Source organism: Jaculus jaculus, chromosome 1 (assembly GCF_020740685.1).
Source record: "Jaculus jaculus isolate mJacJac1 chromosome 1, mJacJac1.mat.Y.cur, whole genome shotgun sequence".
NCBI classification, from domain to species: Eukaryota; Metazoa; Chordata; class Mammalia; order Rodentia; family Dipodidae; genus Jaculus; species Jaculus jaculus.
The window spans coordinates 54,784,387-54,797,595 of NC_059102.1; the positions used below are offsets into that span (position 1 = coordinate 54,784,387).

The window sequence follows — 13,209 nt, forward strand, 5'->3', positions numbered from 1 at the left end:
AAATGTGTTTTTTAAAAAAGCCTGGTTTTTCTCAATATACCTTTAAAGGTTTTTAAATTGTTTCATATCTGGTCAAGTTGAGATTTTTAAGAACTTCATTTTTAATTTGTAATAAAAAGTTTACAACTTGATTTTTTCAAAAAAAAAAAAAAGTCCACAAACTGCAAGCACCTGTTAATAAAGGTCTTAAATAAAAAAAAATAATAATAATAATAAAAAAAAGAAGCAGCAGCAGCTAGCAGAACTCCAAATAGACTGGACCAAAGGAGAAACTCTTCAAGAAATATTATCTCAGTAAGACTCTTAACAACAAAAATGAAGAATATGTCATAAAAACAGCAACAGAGAAACAACACATTACTGATAAAGGTAACCCCATCAGAATTATTGGAGATTTCTCAATAGAAGCCCTGAAAGCCAGAAGGGCCTGGAATGGAACATTGCAAAGTCTAAGTACCTATGGCCAACACAACCTACTACTACCAACCCAAACTACAAAGGTACCCCTCATTATAGATGGCAAAAGAAAAACTTTCCATGATAATTCTCAGCTCTACAACTATATGAACACAAAGCCAAACTTACAAAGAGTACTTCAGGGAATTCTCCACACAGGAGAGTCAAATAACCAATCTCAAGAGGTTATAAGAAGCAGACCACAATAACGAAAAGTAGAGAAAGAAACACCAAACTCCACAAAGCACTACAATATGGCAGAAATTAAAGCAAGCCTATTAGTTATTACCCTAAACATTAATGGCCTTAATTCACCCATTAAGAGACACAAGGAAACAAGGCCTATCAGAAAAATGAATGTCTATAATTAATATATGCTTATAAAAATCTTGTTTGTTTTCATAACATACAAAAATTATGCCATTATGATTGAATACGATGTTTCTTGCAGATTCATGGTTTCATTCTTTGGACACAACTGCTGGTTCTTTTGGGAGATTGTACCAACTTTAGGAGGAGGGTCCTAGATGTAGAAGTAGGTCACTATGTGCCAGTCCTTTGAGAATGCTATCCTTGTTCTCTACATATCATTCTCTCTTCTTCCTGACCTACCATAATGTGAAATGATTTTCTCTGCCCTGCCTTCTTTGCCATGATGGAATCCATCCTTTGTTAAGTTGTCTATGTCAGATACTTTGGTAACAACAGCAGAAAAGTAACTCATACCCCTGAGCTACTCTGTTACAAAAGCATACTTGTTGTTGATATAATTATTTAATAATTTAATAATCTCCTTTGCAGTTAATTCATAGGCTTGAATAATGTAAAATAATTCTGCAGGTTAAACTTAATTAAGATGAGAAAGCATTCCACCTACTTATGATTTGTGTTGTGTGTTTTATTGTGAAATTATACCCAATTTGGCATTTTCCTTGAGAATTTGTGGTATAGGAACTATAAACAGAGTACCACTTCTCATTAGTCAATGGTATTTCTTATAAATCAATTCTAAGAGTCAAATTTTGGGAATCCAATTTGACACACTTTTGAGTATTACCATTGTTGAGCAAAGATAGCAGCTTGCAGAGAATTATAGTGAAGAACACAGAAGTTGAAGAGATCCAAGCACAATATCTTATGATGGTAGTTTGTGTGACCATATATATATATATATATATATATATATAGATAGATAGATAGATAGATATAGATATAGATATAGATATAGATATATAGATATATATATATCTTTAGCATTTGATAAGCATTCTACAGCATGAAGAATCTGCAGGCATAAATTACATCACTGGATAAGTTCCACAGAGGATTCTAAAAGGTTAGCAGCTGCAGCTACTGTGTGTAGAGTATTTGGATATGCCATAGCTACAGGGTCTAATTATACACTGTTACAAGCTAGGGATCTAATTTTTCCTTTCATGTTTTGGAGCAAGAATGCCTACAGCTTAATTATTTCCTTCATGAACAGACAATATACATGGTTAATAAATTTAAAAAAAATTAGAGTAATTAGGAAGTCCTAGTATGAGATTTTATATGACAGTTTTAAACTTAGTAAAGGCGTTCTCATGTTTTGTTTTTCAAAGAATAGGTTCTTGAATGGTAGTTCTCAGTAGAGAGGCCTATAAAGAAGAATTAGGTACCCAGTACTTATAATTCCCTTCAAATCTGAGAAACTAACTCAGTTTTCTTATAGTCACTAGTTTAGGAAATTTGGGGATATTATTTCTTTCTTCCTGAAACTTAAGATTCTTTTTATGGACAAATCATGACTGCAGTGATGTACTACTACTTCTTGTGAGAATTGAAGTTTATCTTGGAAGCCTTATGGCCCTTGAAAGCTAGTTGTTGCAGTAATGTATTAGATCTGTTTCCATGTCCTCTTTGGATGCAAAGCCCCTAATCATCTACGTACTGAATCAGGATGGACTTTCTGAGAAGTCACAAGGTCTTCAAAACCTTATGTAAAACTTGTGAAAAATACCTTAATAACTCAGTAAATCTCTGAGGCATTACTGCCCAAGTATACTGTTGGTTTTTTCCATGTAAAAGCAAATACATTTATTTTTTTCTTACAGGAATGCTAAATAGAGCAGAATATAAGCCTTTCATTGCAAACCACTTGAATTTAGCTAGCAGATTTGCCAATAGGGTAGTAGTATAATATATTAAAAGAAGTCATGAGCTAACAACTTAATTTATAGCTCTAAGCAAATTTCCATCCTTTTCAGTGCTTTCTGTTGTTTTGTCTTTAACAGGCAGGATAGCGGGTACTACTGTGAAGACTGGCACAAGGAACAATAAGCCTTACTGATTAAACCTTCCACTATAGGTGTGAATCCTCACAAGGTTTTAAGGAGTTACTAAGGCAACACATGAAGTGGTTATAAAATGTCAATCTAAATTTTAAAACACTTCAGCATTTATTTTTATTTCTCCCACACCTTTGGGAGAAGAGGCCTATAAACTTTCAGGGATATCAAAAATTTATATTTTAATTTTCATAGAATATGATAGTTTATCAGCATAGTAAATTCAAGCCTGGACAACACATTTTTCAGTGTCTGATGAGTCTGGAATTTCTACACGGATTTTTGCTAAAGAAAATAATATTTGTCCTCTTTGTTTAGAAAACAGCTCTCTGCCTAGGAGAATCACAAGGGCAGTACACATCTCTGCAAAGCATGAGTTTCAGAGATAGGGCCAAATACAGCAGTTAAAGATTCCAACAAGGCATGTCTTTTTATTTTTTTTATTTTTTTTTTTTTTGATTTTTCAAGGTAGGGTTTCACTCTAGTCCAGGCTGACATGGAATTCATGATATACTCTTCTTGAACTCATGGTGATCCTCCTACCTCTGCCTCCCAAGTGCTGGCATTAAAGGTGTGTGCCACCATGCCTGGCTCAAACACAGCTTCTTTAAGTTAATTGGAAACTCTCAATATGGTGTTTTAAAAACTATTTTTATTCTGAAGATGCTCTGAGTATATGATAGAAAGGTTTGGAGAACAGTGGGTCATTCAGCTTCTACCAGCATGCTCCAAATTTCTCTCTTTAAGTTAGTTTCTTCTTGTTAGTGTCTTTCTTGTTAAAAGTAATTATTTGTAGTAGTTTATCAGATGTTTTGGAGTTCTGTCCACATGGACAGTTATCAAGGGAGATAAAGGTTCAGAAGTCTCCCTTTTGCAGCCATTTATATGGTTCTACTGTTGTTAGTAAGAGGTAATCATTTCTCTAATATCCTTTTTGTTAGTAATAAGAACAAGTGTCTTTGTCTGAAAAGGTATAATAAGTTCAAGATTTCTAAAAGTTAGAGCCCATCTCTTGGAATAGTTGTAAATACAAGGTCATTAATTTGCATGACAACGGTTCTTTTTCTGTACTAATATTCTCTCAAAATGATCTGCTAAATGTTGCAACTCCATCAAGGCAATCACATCCCATTGCAGAGTATATTACTTTAATAAATCACCTATTTCTGTAGGTAGTCCATTTACAAAGTGAGATGACAAGGCCTCTTTACCACAGCAGCCACCAGGACCAGAGTGTGGCTGAAATAGTTCTTCTAAAGTACATGTGAAAATTGACAGCAGATGTGTGTATGTGTAATGTGGTGTGTGTATGTGGCTGTATGCATGCATGTGGTACCCCATGTGCTTGCATTGGCCACAGGAGAATGTCAGGTGTCCAGCCCTATTGGTCTGTCATCCATTCTTACCTGAGCTAGAGTCTCTTACTGATCAAAGCTTGTCATTCCACCTCCTCCCCACCAGGCTGTTGATTCTAAGGTCGTGTGGCCATTCCCACCTGTCTATGTTGCCTAACCTAACTGGAACGTGTAACCCTGGGGCTTTGCTGCCCTCTCAGAAGAGCTAAAGGAGTCCTGACCCTCTAACCTGTGTCCTGTGAGCCACTAAAAGTGACCTAAGACTAGAAGTGTTTCCACTAGTGTTCCTGGAGCAGTGACAGACCAGGAGTTCCTCTGCTGAAGGAAAAGGGGAGGAAGGGGGGAAAAAAAGGCAAGTGAGTGAGTGAGCAAGAGCCAGCTCACAAAGGCTTCACAACATACTACCTGTGCTCACAACACCCCCCTTGGGCCGACTCACAACGTGCCCGTCAGAGGAAGTGGCTGGGCTAAGCTGCTCCAAGCAGCAGTGAAATGGTCACACTTCCCCCCTGCCACAGAGGCTGGGCCGGATGAATTGCATATTCTTCTGGACCCTGAAACTGCACTCTTGGCCTTGACCATCCTCTACTACCACCTGCCCTCATGCCAATCAGCCTCATAGGATGGAAAGTGGCCCTGTGAAAGTCTGTGCCCACCGGTTTGTTGTCATGGACCTGAGGCTGCCTTAACCAATGACAGCTGCCACAGAGCTGTGGAGGCCCATCGATGGCTGGTAGTCCAGACCTACCTTCCTGGTGAATACAAAGGCTGCTGTGGAGGACCTGCACCTCTACCTTACCCTCGCCCTCACCGAGCGCCTCTGGCGTACACTGAAGCCACAGGCGCTGCCTGTCTGCGGCCGGCGTGGTGTGAGCAGCTGTTAGATGGGAAGATCATCAGCCTTGGGCGGGTGAGGAACTGTGAGGTACAGCTGGTAAAGGGTGTCACCTGTTCCCTAGAGTCCTTCCTAGGCTCCCACTCCTGCACGTAGGACTTGCCCCTAGCCCCGGCCTCTGTAATTCCTCCAGGAATAAGCTGGTCACCCAAGGAGGGAACGAGCTCTACCACTGTACTATCATCTAGCTGGCTCCTGGAGGCTACTACTGAGTCTACTCCCACATCAACTGGACTGTCTCCCAGCGACGCCACTCCCCAGGCTCCCTGAACTTTGGCATGCATGGCCTGCTGGATCTGGATCAAAGACAACATGTGGGGTCCTGAGGGGATCTGTAAACGACTTCCTCTCAGAGCCAACAATATGGGCTCTATTTACATCTCCTAGGATCAATACCTACACACAAATAGCCTGAAGTACAGCAAAGACTTCAGCCCTGTAACATAACCCAGCAAGGAGGGTGCTCCTGTGTTCAAGGCTGAGCACCTGGTCATGTTCAACTTGGGCTCCACCATTGTGGTTATCTGTGAGACACCCACACACTTCAACTTTAGGCTGAAGGCAGAGTGGAAGATTACTTCAGGGAAGCACTGGGCTCCCTCTAGGCTTCATCCTGGCTGTGGCTGCCAAGGTATCTTTCCACACCAAAGTATGAGCATTTTTTGGAGAAACCCCATGGTGTTTGGGTGAGGGACACAGCAGGCCTAATCTAGTAGGACTGAAATGATTCATTCATGCCTATCCGGAGGTATAGACTAGAGGTTCTAGATCTATCTCAAGCACACCTAGAGTCTGTGAGGACCTATGTTTTCCTTACACAGAAAGAACGTACAGGTGAGATAACCTCAGAATCACTTTGGGAACATTTTAAAAATGCTGTGTAAACTGGAGATCACATGTCTCCTGGCTGAGCTGAACATGGAGTTGGTCCTGGGTTCTGTGTGAAAATAGTGTTAACATGCCTTCCAGCTGCTCCTCCCATCCATCTCTGGAACCATCTTCTATTGGCTTCTTTGTTTCTTCTGACCTTAATGTTCTGCCTCCTTGCTCCATGCAAAGGGTGAGGTATGTCCTTGGCCCAGACTATGAATACTTCCTCCGACTAGGGCAAACCACATGGCCTTCATAATGCTCTGTGTTACCAAACATACCTCCCCGTGTTGCTGGAAAAGTGATTTTTTTTTTTTTTTTTTTTTTTTGTATCTATGGGTGAATGTATTGCTCTGGGCTCTGCCAGTGTCTTCTGAGGTTGGGGACCAATGATATAATCCTTTGTAGGCCTCAAGGAGTGAACTTTCAAAGATGGCTGAGTCCTCTTGGTGGCAGGTATGACCAATTACTGATCTGCATGGTGGTATCCAGATTGTATGGGGCAAGTGGAGGTCCAGTCCTGTAGGATGTAGTAGCAGGCAATGCTATTGGCTGTGTTAGGGGCAGAGGAGCCTGGGTATATGTGGGTTGGTACCTAGATTGCCTTCCCCAGGTGACAAGTATGCAGGCCAAAGGGAGCCCAGTGGTGGGGGACAGGGCCTGGTTTTGTGTTAATTTTGGGGAGGCTGTGAATTTCTCCTATAGAAGTCAGGGAACTTTTAAAACTATATCAGTAATGATATAGTATTTTCTATGAAAAGTGGAGAATTATGAACAGCAACTAATGTAATTAAAAAAAATTTTGAAATTTTAAAAAGTTGTTTTAAAATAGGTCTGAAGAGATGGTTGAGTGGTTAAGAGCACTTCCTGTGCAACCACAAGGGCCTAAGGAGGTCTGAGAGACTATAAAAGCTGACCAGATGCTCCGAAGGCTTCCAGATGCCACTGGGCTCCAAGAGCACAAGGTAGGAATCTTAGCCCTACGCACAAGGTGGAGGGAACGTCCTTCACCAAGACCTGACCCATTTTCCATTCAGGTTACAAAGCAGAGACTGAGGAAAGAAGGAGGGGGTAGCCAGTCAGGGCAACCAGGCAAGGTACCATGGTGTGAACCTGTGCGTTGCATATGAGCTGGCTCTCTACTCACTTCTCCCATCTTTGGAGGCCCAGCACATGGCTCTGTCCAGTCCAGACATCCTCACAAGCTGTTTGGACTGCCTCAGGGAAAATCTGTATAGAGCTGATCAGTGGCCAGGACTAAAGCCCAAATCTTTCTGCCCTGTTCTATCTATCTTACTTCAAGAAAGCATTTTGACCAGGCCCCTCCCTGGTCATCTGCAGGCCTCCCCAGTCAATTTTTAAAGGAAAAAGTTTAAGAATGATCTCAAGAATTATTTTTCTATTTTTACATCTCTTTAGACCATCTTTAGAGGCATGTTTGGTAATATCTTCAAATTTTCTAGTGAAATCTTTCTATTTTTTAAATTTTTTTTTGTTATTTTTGTTTATTTATTTGATAGAAACAGAGAGGGACAGTAAAAGGCAGATAGAGAGAAGGAGAGAGAATGGGCGCACCAGAGCCTCCAGTCACTGCAAACGAACTCCAGATGCATGTGCCCCCTTGTGCATCTGGCTAGCGTGGGTCCTGGGGAGTCGAGCCTCAAACCAGGGTCCTTAGGCTTCAGAGGCAAGCGCTTCACCACTAAGCCATCTCTCCAGCCCTCCTATCTATGTTTGAAGCCACATTTTATAAATCCAGGATAATCATATACACAAACTAATAAAACTTGGGGATTCCTAAATCATAAACACGAAGAACTTTTAATTTACTTATACATATAGTTTGATGAGTTCTTAGGGTTTGTAAGAATACTTTACAATGGTTCAGAAATTGCAGTCCAAAGTTTAAATTCTGCCACGGGGCTGGAAAAATGGCCCAGGAGATAAAGTGCTGGCTGCACAACTATGAGTACCCGCGCTTGGATCCTCAGACCCTGGGTGAAAGCTGGAAGCTACTTCAGGCTTTTGTAATCCCAATATGCCAGTAGCAAGAAGGGGGGTGGAGACAGAAACTCCTAGAGGCTCACAAAAGGAACAGTGAACAACAATAAGAGGGAAGTGAGGACTGACCCAAAAGTTGTCCTCTGTGTGTTGTGGCATGTGCAGGCTCACACTTCCACATTAACATACACACTGAAAAATAACATGCGCACTTAAGGTTCTGCTGAGTCTTGTCCCTTAAGTTCATGATCTTATCTTAAAGGGCGTCTGGTATGAAGAACTCCAGAAGAAAAGAGGATCAATAGGGCTAGTGTATTCAAAATGACCAGGCAACAGGAGATGGTTAATAGAGGATTAAAGAGGATGTCAGTGCACTCAGTCTGAATTTTAATCTTTCAATTTTTATTTTGGCTTTTCAATGTAGGGCCTCACTCCAGCCCAGGCTGACCTGGAATTCACTATGGAGTCTCAGGGTGGCCTCAAACACATGGTGATCCTCCTACCTCTGCCTCCCAAGTGCTGGGATTAAAGGCGTGCATCACCACGCCCGGCTGAAGAAGCTGTTTGGCATGAGATTGTGACCTCCCCTCCTTTAGGGTCACTTGCACCCCCACACCCTGAAGTATTGCCCTCTCCATCCTTGCCTGAGGGAATTAATCCTTTTGAGGAACCAGCAATGATTCTCTCTGCAGAGTGTTGATATTCCTCAGTACCCACCCATCTTTGCCTCTAGGTCTATAACCAGAGGTAGTTTCAGGGTGACCTCAAACTCATGGCGATCCTCCTACCTGTGCCTTCCAAGTGCTGGGATTAAAGGCATAAGCCACCAACGTGCAGCTTTAGTCTTTGAATTCTTATTAGTACATTATAAGGAATCTTTTAGAGAGAATGATGAAGTAATTCTTTTAGAAGCTGCTATATAGTTATCAAACAATGCACTCCATGGTTAATATCCTCTTTTTCAAGGACACCTCTAAGATAAGCTATTTTTGTCTAAATTGAAGGTCTTCAAAGTGGCCACAGGATTCCAAATTATGCTGACTAAAAATCTCAGCCATTTTTCAACAAAAGTGCAGGTCTTTACTTTTTTTTTTTTAATTATTATTTATTTATTTATTTGAGAGCAACAGACACAGAGAGAAAGACAGATAGAGGGAGAGAGAGAGAATGGGCGCGCCAGGGCTTCCAGCCTCTGCAAACGAACTCCAGACGCGTGCGCCCCCTTGTGCATCTGGCTAACGTGGGACCTGGGGAACCGAGCCTCGAACCGGGGTCCTTAGGCTTCACAGGCAAGCGCTTAACCGCTAAGCCATCTCTCCAGCCCTACTTTTTAAACTAATGTGCAGCCAGAGTTCCAGGTGGCTACCTACATGCTTTCGATATCTTAGAAGAACCCATCCTGTCATTTGGTTTTCCTAGAATACCAAGTAAGCTACGGGGTGTGTAACCAAAAGGTGCTGCTTTTCTGGGACCCAGGAAGACACAGGACCCACCCCCAGTACCATTTTTGGACAGAACAGGGAAACTTAACCAAGTCCTGGCAAACAGAGAATATCCTTTTTATGTAGAGCATGGAACTCAAGCACGGAGTGGAGCCTGGGTGTGAGAGAGACTGACCTTCAAACCCTAGGCCAGCAAGGAGGCGGTAGGCACAACAGGCTCTGCGCGTCCCAGCATCTTGTTACTAATGGGCTTGCTTTGGGGTTCCCAGGAGATTGCTTTTGTATTCCACTTCGGACACCAAAAAACAGATCAAGTTAGGAAATGTCTAAATTTATTGTCACACAATAAGACCAGGTCAATAGGCAGACAAGAGCAGGCAGGAGAAGGGGCTCCTGTGAGGCAGGATTAAGAGAGCACATACTTTCAGGATAAGGCACATCCTGGTGAGCAGGGAAAGAAAAGTCCACAGGAATTTTCCCAGCCCACAGCATACACCTTTAAAAGAAAACCACGTCTCAGGTAACCCCACTCATCATCATAAGAGCATTACCGTATCATATACACTGTGGTTTTTAGTCCCTTATAAGGGCATTTTATGAGAGAATCTTGAGAAGAAATAACCTTAAAAGAGAAAAATAGCCCACTATTATTTGGGAGGAAATAAAAAAAGTCACCTTACCCCAATGAATATGACCCATCTCTCATAAATATTCATAAAAGCTTCTTACAAAAACAACATCCCCCAGATCTCTATTTGCTGCCCATCCTCTGGTGGGTCTGCTCTGAGGTTGTTTAGAGTATGCTTCTGCTTTGCCAAATAAACCTTTGTTTAAACTGTTCACATCTGTTGACTGAAGGTTCCTTTGGGAAGACAAGAACCACGAGCCCTTTACCTTGCAACACCATGGTAGGAGGAGGACTGGCTACAATCCAGGAAATTTCAAATCAAACGGTGGGACCTCAGCTTACAGCCCTCACAGTACAGTTTACAAAACATGACCAAGCCTGTGCTTCTGTCAGGGCTCCTTGCATTTCTGCTCCTTGGAGGAGAGCGCAGCCATATAGGCTAGTTTGTAGTTGATTGGCTTGGAACTTTAAGGTCAAGTTGACCTGGAAGACCTTGAGTTTTGTTTGTGATTACAGCTTGCATTTTAGAGAGGTAAAGATCGTTTCAAGCTTTTGCTATGTGGCAATGGGTGTTTATTTTCAGGGGTTATTCAAATGTGTCCAAAAGTTTATCTTAATATGCTACGTGGAATAAGGAATTACTGGGGGGATTGTTTCCTTCTTTAAACTGACTTTAGCTTTAGTGAAAAGAGTCCTAACTGAATACTGCGTTCTATGTAGTGGTTGTGCTAGTAAATATTTACCAATCCATTTATGTTGGGAGGGGAAAGTCTCTGATCTGTAATGCTTTGAAATTCCTATAGCCTGAGCAGTCCCTCTGTGAGCAAGATTACTATGTGATGTCTACATGCAGTGCTTCTGAAGATATAACCATTAGATTTCACAAGCCAGAGGATTTGCTCTTGTTATTTATTCATTTTTTTAATTTTTAATTTTTAATTTTTGGTTTTCTGAGGTGGGGTCTCACTCTAGCCCAGGCTGACCTGGAATTCACTATGTAGTCTTAGGGTGGCTTCAAACTCATGGTGATCTTCCTACCTCAGCCTCCCAAGTGCTGGGATTAAAGGTATGTGCCGCCATGCCCGGCTATTTATTCTTCTTATTATTATTTATTGTTATTTTGAGAATGGGCTCAGGACCAGACTAAAAACACCAGCTAGGACACTTTCCTAGATGTCAGTTGCTGTGGATATGTCAACCAGTCCTCTTGGGAAGTACAACAAGCTGCCAATTTAACTGCTTATAGCTGCCATTGGAACTTATGTTTTCACATTGTGCAATGTAAGAGGATGTTGTGATTTTTGTTAACAGCTTAGGCACCCTCCTGTCCTGTCATCCAAGTCACAGTACCAGGAGAAGAAATGATGCAAACTTTGCCATGGCTTCCTCTTGGGAACCCAGGCTGGCTTCTAAAGATCCATTCCAAGTAGCAAACCCCAGCTCAGGCTGGGATTTTTGTTGCATACACATGGCCTTTTGCCTTTGTGTTTGTTTTTCTTCTTCTCCTTCTTCTTGGAATTGTAAAATGTTTATATCCAGTTTTTCTTTTTTTTTTAAGAAAGGAAGAAAGGGGGGGTGGTGAGAAAGGCAGGAAGAAAGAAAGGAAGGAAAGAACACAAAGAGGAAAGCCAACCAGTTTACTCTCCCTTCTTGCTCTCCTCTTTCCCTTCCCTCCCCTCCCATCTTCCTCCCTGCCTCCCTCCCATCCTTCTTTCTTTCCTCTTTCCTTTCCTTCTTTCTCTCCTCTTTCTTTCTCTTGAGAAAGGGTCTTTAGGTTTAGGCTGACTCTAAACTAGTTATTATAGTTTAGGCCTCAAGCTCTGATCCTCCTTAGTGGTGTGCACTACTACTACTGTTAACTTTCACAAAATAATCTGCACATAGATAGCTGCAGAAACCAGAAACAATTGGAGTTGGAATTTTGAATAAATTTTGTCTTCTTCATTTTCATATTTTTTAAAAATTGTTTTGTTTATTTTATTTACTTATTTGAGGGCGACAGACAGAGAGAGAAAGAGGCAGATATATATAGAGAGAGAATGGGTGCACCAGGGCCTCCAGCCACTGCAAATGAACTCCAGACACGTGTGCCCCCTTGTGCATCTGGCTAATGTGGGTCCTGGGGAATCGAGCCTCAAACCAGGGTCCTTAGGCTTCACAGGCAAGTGCTTAACTGCTAAGCCATCTCTCCAGCCCACATTTTTATATATTTTTTAATATCTATTTTTCCTTCAACTAGAGGCCTGCTCTATTTTAAAACTGAAGTTTTTTCTTAATCTTTCTTCACTCTTTAGCTTTATATCTTTCAACAATATTTTTAAAGATTTTTAAAAATATCTTATTTATTTGACAGAGAAAGAGGGAGGAAGAGATAGAGAGACAGTGGGCACGCCAGGGCCTCCAGCCACTGCAAACAAACTCCGCATGCTTGTGCCCCCTTGTACATCTGGCTAACATGGGTCCTGAGGAATCGAACCCAGGTCCTTTGGCTTTGCAGACAAATGCTTTAATCGCTAAACCATCCCTCCAGCCCTCAACAATATTTTCCAAAGCTCTTTGATATAAAGCTTATGGCTACAGGGAGAATTTGTTTCTTTTTACTTTCCTATCAATCTTTTCCAATCTATGGATTTCCAACTAGAACTACCCTCTCTAAACATTTTGTTTGTTTGTTTGTTTTTGTTTTTTCGAGGTAGGGTTTCACTCTAGCCCAGGCTGACCTGGAATTCACTATGTAGTCTCAGGGTAGCCTTAAACTCGTGGTGATCTTCCTACTTCTGCCTCCCGAGTGCTGGGATTAAAGACATGAGCCACCACACCCAGCTCTCTTAACATTTCACATGACTCTTCTTTCCTTCCTAACATATTTCTCTTGAATGACTTAGCTTTCCATTGGCTCATCTTTTGGACAAAATCTTCAACCTCTACGGCCATAAGCACCATAGCTGATCCCATCTTAACAGGTTCTTAGTAAGAATTATGCAGCTTTACCTAGTGATTCTTCCTTCTTGCTTTTACCTGTGAACTTAAAGAACTCTTTTCAGGTTAGATGAAGTGAATTGTTCAGTGCATTCTTCCTTATCCTGGGTGCTGTGCCCTACCCCTGCCTAGAAGTTAGGCTTCAGGTAATTTTGCCATATCCCTGGGAGCAAAATTCCTGTTGTTGGATATCATCTACACAGCTAGCTCAGTGCTTCCCAAATCTCTTTTTTTCAATTCTTCTTGTAAAAAA

General features: G+C 41.5%; 1 pseudogene; it reads left to right on the forward strand.

Moving 5' to 3' along the window:
* Positions 1–459: 459 nt before the first annotated feature.
* On the forward strand, positions 460–5,641 carry LOC123461562 (annotated as a pseudogene).
* Positions 5,642–13,209: the final 7,568 nt, after the last annotated feature.